This window comes from Mastomys coucha, unplaced genomic scaffold, assembly GCF_008632895.1.
Source record: "Mastomys coucha isolate ucsf_1 unplaced genomic scaffold, UCSF_Mcou_1 pScaffold15, whole genome shotgun sequence".
NCBI classification, from domain to species: Eukaryota; Metazoa; Chordata; class Mammalia; order Rodentia; family Muridae; genus Mastomys; species Mastomys coucha.
In genome coordinates this window covers 77,757,897-77,764,866 of record NW_022196897.1, presented here as the reverse complement: position 1 = coordinate 77,764,866, position 6,970 = coordinate 77,757,897, and the positions used below count along the sequence as shown (strand labels likewise).

General features: G+C 41.0%; 1 protein-coding gene across 6 annotated transcripts in view; it reads left to right on the top strand.

Annotated features, from left to right (window-relative positions):
• Positions 1-6,970, top strand: part of Atg13 (autophagy related 13) — a 29,541-nt gene that overhangs the window by 7,330 nt on the left and 15,241 nt on the right. The window lies entirely within an intron of this gene.

Genomic DNA, 6,970 nt, shown 5'->3' with positions numbered 1-6,970 from the left:
GGTTTCTCTGTGTAGCCCTGGCTATCCTGGAACTCTGTAGACCAGGCTGGCCTCTAACTCAGAAATCCTCCTGCCCCTGCCTCCTAAGTGCTGGAATTAAAGGTGTGCGCCACCACTGCCTGGTGAGCTTCATTTTTTTTTTTAAGCCATATTAGTTATACTACCCAAAAAGTAATTCATGAACTCCTGGCAGTTTTCTTGCCTCAGCATGAGTATTATAATGATGCCCTGTCACACAAGTGCTCTGTCTTTGGCTTGTTGCCTTTTGTGAGTTTATACTGAGAGAGGACTGATAGTACCAGTTCAGTGCAACTTAATGTTGGAAGTATATCCACAGATGCTTGCTTGTTTTGGGGACCAGGCCCTCCACTGTATCCTGGGCTCTCCTGGAACTCTCTGAGTAGCTAAGGCTGGCCTTAACTCCTTTGTTTTTTTTGTTTTCTTGCTTGCTTGTTTTTCAAGACAGGGTTTCTCTGTATATCCCTGGCTGTCCTGGACCTCACTCTATAGACCAGGCTGGCCTCCAGCTCAGAAATCAGCCTGCCTCTGCCTCCCAAGTGCTGGGATTAAAGGCGTGAGCCACCACTGCCTGGCTTGGCCTTAACTCTTAAGTAATCTTCCTGCCTCAGTCCCTGAAATGCTGGGTCAACCTTCCTGAGAGTTTTTTTAAACAAATGTTTGTCATGGCACACGAGAACTCTTGGCCACCTCATTTGCCATAAAGGATATCCTGGGATGGGATCTTCAGAGTACTTCAAGAGCAGTCATTTAGACTGCTTCAGAAACAGCTGATGTGGCTGCGTATTTAGCCTAAAGTTAGAGTGCTTACCTAAGTAGTACAAAGCCCTGAGCTCCAAAAACACTACAAAAACAAAAATTATTTATTTGAGATTAGTCCGCAATGAGGTAGACTTCACTTTAGGGACTCTCTTTAGATGAAAGCTAGTTAAGCACTCCATCCTGTTGTAGACTATTTGATGGCAACATTTTTATCTACTAATTGCAAGTATTTATTTATTTGTTATTTTATAAAGCATTTATGACCAGGTGTGGTAGTACATACCTTTGATCTCAACATTCGGGAGGCAGAGATAAGAGGATATCTATGAGTTCAAGGCCATCTTGGTCTACAGAGTAAGTTCCAAGGACAGCCAAGGCTGCACAAAGAAATCCTGTCTGGAAGGTGGGGTGGAGTGGAGAAACATTTGTGTTATTTAAATATGTATTTTATTTATTATAATTGTATTGTGCTATAGTGCATGTATGGAAGTCAGAGAACAACTTTTAGAAGTTGGTTCTCTCCTACCATTTATTCCTGGGGACCAAACTCAAGTCCCCATGTTTACTAGCAAGTACCTTTAGCTGCTGAGCTATCTCACTGACCCTGAGTGAAGGTTTTCTGTAGCCAATGTCTTTTTAAACTATTGTAGCCAATTGGTGACTGAGGACCTCTCTGTACATTGCAAGAAGATATACTACCAGTTTGTTTCAGTTGGAAAAAAATAGACTGGTGTGATGGCAAATGCCTTTAATCTTAGCACTCAGGAGGCAGAGGCAAGCAGATCCTAGTTCCTGGTCAGCCTTGTGACAACAACATAAAACAAACCTGTATCTTAGTCATGATGACTGTGCTATCAGCCTCACATACAGCAAGGTCTCTTTTCTTTTTGGTGTGTTGTGTTCAGTATTGAATGTGGCAGTCAAAGGTTACTTTCACAAAGAAAAACTCTATCATGACTGTTACTGTTTTTCAAGCCAAGTGAGAATAGGACTGAGAAGAGCAGTCCTATAGTTTAATATGTGTATACTTTGATGACTGAAACTTGTGTTAGCCCTTCCAATTTAGTGTTTCCAAACAGTTAATGGCCAGCCTTATAAACAGAACAGGAAGAAGAACCGTTCTGACCAGAGTGGTATCAGGGCAGGGTGTGTTGGTGTCTGGATTGTGAGTCTAGCTCCTGTGAACTCTCAGTCTTGTTTTTAGTATCTCTCCTTTCTCCATCTCTCTGTCTGACTTTCTTTTTACAGATTTTATTTTATTTTATTTTTGAGACAGGGTTTCACTCTTTAGCCCTGGAAGTCCTGGAACTTACTCTGTAGACTAGGCCAGCCTCAAGAGGACAGAAATCCTCTTACCTCTGCCTCCTGAATGCTGGGATCAAAGGTGTGTGCTACCTCTGCCTGGCATCTTCTAGAACTTTTATGTTCCCTTTGTGCCTGTTCTTGTCCTTGTTTGTGTCTACTTATAATCCTCCTCACTGTCTTATGTTTGTTTTTGAGACAGGGTCTCACTTTGTAGCTCTTGCTGGCCTGGAACTCACTATGTGGGCCATATTGGCCTAGAGCTCACAGAGATCCACTTGCATTTGTCTTCCTGGTGCTGGGATTAAAGGGCAAGGAGCCAAGATCATAATTTCACTCCCATCAGTAGTTTATAACCATCTGTAGTTCCAGTTCCAGGGGATCTGATGGCCTCCTGACTTCTGTAGATACATGTAGTATGCGGATACACATGCAGGCAGACTAGAAGTATGTTTAAACAAAATAATTAAAATATTAAAACATGAGCAATAACTGTCTTTTTAGTCAAGAAATGAAAGTTCAAGCTGTACATTTTAAGGAACAAGACTCTAGACTGATATTTGGTTTTTGTCCTTATAGCTTACTTGTTTTGAGCCAAGGCTGGAACCAAGATCTCTCTGCCTCAGCTTTCTAGTGCTTTGATTAGATTTTATTTATTTATTTATTTATTCATTTGTTTGTTTATTGTAGTAGAAATTGAACCCATTTTCCTTTGTGGTTAGTATTCCCAGAATTAAGTGTCGAAGACTGATATTCAAGAGAAGGGAACTAGAATCAGGCACTGTCAGGGTTGTATGGCTATATACTAGGGCAAGTGACAGGAATTGATAAGAAGGTATCAGATTTATTTAAAGGCCAATAATTTTGAGAAGACAGTAGGGGCTACCTTAGAACTCCACCTTAAGAGGACTCAGAGTTGCATAGTGGATTTGGAGAGGAGCAAGGTTAGGAGGGTACACATAACCAGAATGACAACAGTCTCTGCTCAACAAGTACCAACTATCAAAAGAAGGGGCCCTGTTAGTGGAAGGAGTATATAGAGTTTGTAGTGGGGTGATTGCAGTCTACTATGTACTAATGGTTTAGTTTCTCTAAGTGCCTTACTTTAGGAAAGGAAACATATTCACTACTTTTACTTAGCTTTCTTCTCAGAAAGTCCCTCATAACTGATGTTGCCCTCAAAACCTTGTCCAAATACTAGGACTAGTTTTCTCGCATGTTCCCATCCTGGACTTGGCACACAATCACTGCTTGCCAGTTGAAGTAACTAAGTTCTCTCCTGAAGGTGCCAGCAAGACCCATTACTTTTTCAGAATCGGCCCAGCCATTTTCACTGCTGACATTGCAGGGGAATAACTGGAAGTCACCCTGCAGAGGTCACCCAAACTTCTGGGTCATAAGAACAGTCCAATGACAGTGCTTTACTATATAATTAGTCCCCCAGTGGTCTCCTTGAGGTTTATAACCTAAGCTTCCAGAGGCAAAGTTAACCAGCCAAGAAATACAGGCTGCATTACTAGGATAGCTGTGAAAAAGAAGCCTCAGCAAATAGTTCTCCACAATAGCATTTAATAACTGACCATAATGGTAAAGGACAGGGGAAAAAGTTCAGTTGTGGATCTTCTTAGTTTTGTTTATTCTCTGCATAAAGAATGTGGGTGTGAATGACTAGCACAAGCTGGAAGATCAACTTTGTCAGTCTTCAACTTCTACCTCGTTTGGGACAGTCTCTCTTTCACAGCTGCATTCTTCAGGCTGGTTGGCCCCTGGTTTTCCAGGGATTCTCCTGTCTCTGCCTCCCATCTTACTGTGGGGCCACTAGGATTAAACACTACCACCTGCAGATGGTAGTTCTTCGAATTTGAATTCAAGTCCTCATGTTTACCTCCTGAGGCATCTCCCCAGCCCTGTAGATCTTCTTTAAACGTTCACACCAAGTTTCCCTTTGCATTCTTAGATTTCTCAAAGAGCTAAAGAAAAAGTGAAGCTACTATTTATTTATATTGCAAAGGTAAATTGAGTGTTTAAATGAGCAGGTGTAGGGACCAGCAGACACGGCTGCCTGAAAGATAGCTTTTTCCCCATGGGAAATCAGCATCTTTTGGGCTTCCATAATTATAGCTACTCAATTCTTTTGGTGCTGCCAGTTGCACAGAAAGCCACAACACATAATGTGTATACTGGTAGTTCTGTGGCAAGAATATAATAACTCTCCTTGAGTGTAAAGAATAAGGTCAGTGTAATCCTGCAGCGAATTTTTATCTCCCATTTGTTTCTGTGTTGCTTTGGGACCTTGGGGGTTGGTAAGCCCTGTTAAAGGACATTACAGTCATTCACAGTTCCAGATTGGTTTTATTTTGGATCCTAAATTGGACAGCAGTTCATGTTAGGAAATAAATGTTCTGATGAGCTGAGCAAAAAGAGTGTTTATAGATAAAAAGGCCTCAAGTCAGACAGACAGACGCGCGCGCGCACACACACACACACACACACACACACACACACACACACAAAAGATCTGTAGTTTTGTTTCCAGCCACATGTATTTGAAGTCATATCCATAAATATCATTGCCCAGACCAATGTCATGGTAGTTTTTCTGTCTTCTTCTTCTAGCACTTCTCATAGTTTCAGGTCTTAAACATTAAGTCTTTAGCCCATTTTGAATGGATTTTTTAAAATATAATGATACATACGCTCTGATTTAGTTCTATATATGAACATCCAGTTTTCCCAACACTTCATTGAAAAGACTGTCTTTTTCTTTTCTGTACTTTTTGTACCTTTATCAAAAGTCTTTTGACAGAAAGTGTATTGGTATATTTCTGAGCTATATTTCTATTCTGTCCCTTTGGTCTGTATCTGTGTTTATGACAGTACCCTGCTGTTTTGGTCACTCTGTGTATTTTGAAGTCAGATGGCACAGTAATCTCTGGTTTTATTCTTTTTGCTCAAGATTGCTGTGGATCTTTGGGGAGTTTTTCTGATTCTCTACATGTTTTAGGGTTAGGTTTTTTTCTATTTCTGCGATGAATGTCATTAGAATTTTGATAGGAATTGGGCTGACTCTGTAGATCACATTTTGTTGTTGTTGTTTTCAGTTTTTTGAGACAGGGTTTCTCTGTGTAGCCCTGGCTGTCCTGGAACTCACTCTATAGACCAGGCTGGCCTTCAACTCAGAAATCCACCTGCCTCAGCCTCCCAAGTGCTAGAATCAAAGGTGTGTGCCACCACTGCTGGGCCTAATTTTTTTTATTTACATAGTTTGCCCTTGGTATATGAAAAGGTACTAATTTTTGTATTTTGATGTATCATCCTGGTTTCTTTGTTGAATATTTAGGGTATTTTTGTTGTTGTTGTAGTTTTTGTTTTTTTAAGTCAGAGCTATCTTGGAGCTCCCTATGTGGACCATGCTGATCTTAAATTCATAGAGATCTGCCTGTCTCTGTCTCCACAATGCAGAGATTAAAGGCATTTGCCATCAGGTCCAATTTTTTTCTTTTTTTGGTTTTTTGAGACAGGGTTTCTCTGTGTAGCCCCGGCTGTCCTGGAACTCACTCTGTAAACCAGGCTGGCCTTGAACTCAGAAATCTGGCTGCCTCTGCCTCTCAAGTGCCGGGATTAAAGGCATGTGCCATCACTGCCCGACCTTGTTTTTAATTTATATGAATGTACATCGGTGTGGTGGGGTGCCCATGGAAGACAGAAGAGGGCTTCTTATCATTTGGAGCTAGAGATACAGGCATCTGTGAACATGGATACTGGGATCCAAATTCCTATCCAGCAGGTACTCTTAACTGTTGAGCTACCTCTCTAGCCCTGTGGATGATTGCTCAAATAAGCCTTGTTAGTCCCTGAATTACTGGATAATGTTAGGCATGAAGTTTCAGAAGCAGGTCTCAGGAAGCAAAATGTCTATCTGTCTGGGAAAAGAAAAGAAAATGGATACTCCATATTTTCAAACATCTTTTACTCCATTACTAGCATGACATTCATGTTCTTTTCCTAAATGTTTTATTCCTTATTATCTGGTCATTTCAAGGCAGTTCATACCTGTTCACCCTAGGTTGGATGAGAGGGTGGGCACCACTGTACGTTGGATATTTGTGATCTTCCTTGAGACTAAAGTGTTCCCATATAAGTTCTTTATTCTGAAGATAACTTTTCAGGTCACTAGCTTCTCAAAACCTTTCTGAGCCTTCAAAAGTAAGAATGATTGGTGGTCTTTTGAAGTAATGTAAATTAACTCATTTGTGTTAGTAATGTTTCTCATGAAAATTAGATAAATTCTATTTAAAGCTCAAAGTTTCATAATCTGGCTTGGGTGGTGGCTCATTGGGTAAAGTAATTGTTGTACAAGTTTGAGGACTTGAGTTTGAATCCCTAGAACTAACTTACATAAAGCCAGGCATAGTCATGTGTTCTAGCCCAGTGTTCCTATGGCAATATGGAAGGTAGAGACAAGTCTCCAGAAGCCCACAGGCCAGCTAACCTGGCATGCCTTGCTGCAAACAACAGAGCAGATCGAGGGTGGGACCAGCACTGGCGCTTGGCTCCTCCCCTCCATCATATTCAAAACTTCAAAGTTAAATTGACTTCATATATTTCGTAGGTTCCTAGATATGGCTGTTTGTGTGGGATTAGTTTTCTCAAGTGATAGTATTTTAATGTTTTCTCCTTTGGAATCTTTGAAGGAATTCTCTTCTCCCACTCCCACTTGACTATTGTACAGCTAGTAGGCTCTGGTCTGTGCTCTGACACAGTGGTCTGTTTTTAAACAGGTTAGTCACATTTGTCATCACTTCTCTTGTGTTCTGTTACAGGTTCCAGTAGGCAATGGAAACTGACCTCAGTTCCCAGGACAGAAAGGACTTGGACAAGTTTATTA